This window comes from Metopolophium dirhodum, chromosome 1 (genome assembly GCF_019925205.1).
Source record: "Metopolophium dirhodum isolate CAU chromosome 1, ASM1992520v1, whole genome shotgun sequence".
NCBI lineage: Eukaryota > Metazoa > Arthropoda > Insecta > Hemiptera > Aphididae > Metopolophium > Metopolophium dirhodum.
The window spans coordinates 152,980,845-152,982,579 of NC_083560.1; the positions used below are offsets into that span (position 1 = coordinate 152,980,845).

At 25.9% G+C, this 1,735-nt stretch overlaps 1 long non-coding RNA gene across 1 annotated transcript; it reads left to right on the top strand.

Annotated features, from left to right (window-relative positions):
- The first annotated feature begins 604 nt into the window (after positions 1 to 604).
- Positions 605 to 1,021, top strand: LOC132934230 (uncharacterized). Its single transcript, XR_009663000.1, has 3 exons — positions 605 to 679; positions 752 to 847; positions 913 to 1,021. It is a non-coding gene; the product is annotated as an uncharacterized LOC132934230 (long non-coding RNA).
- The last annotated feature ends 714 nt before the right edge of the window (positions 1,022 to 1,735 follow it).

Genomic DNA, 1,735 nt, shown 5'->3' on the forward strand with positions numbered 1-1,735 from the left:
TCAAAATAATTTATAAATTAAATAATTAGTATTATCCTCAATTATTTAGAAATTATTTAGATTTTTACTTTTTTCTAAAAACTATGTGATAAATGATTTTTATTTATATAGTGATATTGAGTAACAAAGACAGCAGTGATGACAGCAGTTACGACAACAGTGATATAGATAAGAGTTATAATCCGGAAAAACATTCAAAACATCTTAATACAGGTAAATAACCAAATTTAGTTATCATCTATGTTTGCATTATAAATTATTTGATTTTACATTGTGACTATTACAAATTACAATGCATGGAAATTATGAAACTATCAAACTAAAATACCTCACTAAATAGATATAAAAATACTAGATATTATATAAAAATTGTTTGTAAATTAAGAGCACTATTTATTTGTTCTCTCTGACCCATTATCGCAAATTTGTGTTCAGCAGAACCAAACTTATGTTATTTTAAGTATATAAGAGTGAATACTGACCTATTATTGAACTTACATTTACGAACATTATCTGTTTATTAAATTAATGTATTTATAATTTAATAACTCAATATTTTCATGTTCAAAGAACTAAATTACATTTTTTTAAGGTCATACTAATTACCAGATCTTAGGAGGTTGTCCACCTTCAAAAGTCAAAAGAACACTTTTTGGACCACTCAACGATTCTATTGAAGGTACTTATTATACATTATACGTCAATATTTGATTTTAAATATTTAAACTATTGGTGTTGCTTCATATTATAGATAGTGAGTGTTTATCATCTCCCAACAGCAGAAACAAAATATCATCTGTTGCAAGAAAATTATCTGCTTTTAAACCAAGCACATTAGTTGATAATGGTATTATTATATTATATTATGTGTAAATATAAGAGTCAAATAAGTATACTTTTATAATGATTTAGATGTATTGGAAATTAAGTCTTCAGAAAGAGCATATAAAACAACTGCCATATATAATACATCTTCATCACCATTTAAAGTGTCATCACCAGAAAACCACCAGATATTCACTCCCACTGTACACAAAGAAAAATTGGCATTTTCAGCTGCTGGGAACAGTAATAATGGTTTGTATACATAAATTTAAAAAATATTGGTTACAGATAACAGATGTTAATATTTGAAGAAGTAGTTAAAATTATTTAGAATATATTATCCTCTAAAATAAAAATTACTTAGGGAAACGTCAGACATATAGGTACTTAAGAAAAAACAATAACTGTTTATACCTATTATATAAGTACTATTATGAATTCAACTGTAAATCAATACTTTTTTTGTCTGATTTTAAATGCCATAATATTTATTTTTAGTCTATAATGCACGCTGAATAAATATTATCTATAAATGTTTAAAGTATGCTACCAATATAGTTATACATTGTTTAGTAAATTTTACTCATTTTTTATAATATAATTACATTTTTTATTTCAATTTATTTATTTATTTATCATAAGTTATAACCTAACGGGAAGAGCATAATTCATACAGCATATTACATTAATACAAAGATAACAATATAAAACAGTAAATAGTAAAACAGATAGGTTACAGTAATAGTTATGACAAAAAGGTATGTTGTTCATTAGCCATACGCATAATGCCATGGATGGGGTTATTTCAACCCTATTTTGTGGTAGAATTCGGCACCGAGAAAGGAGTATGATAACGGAGGAAACGATGTGGTACTCTAAAGTTGATATTGGAGACGAGAGTGGGGGCATC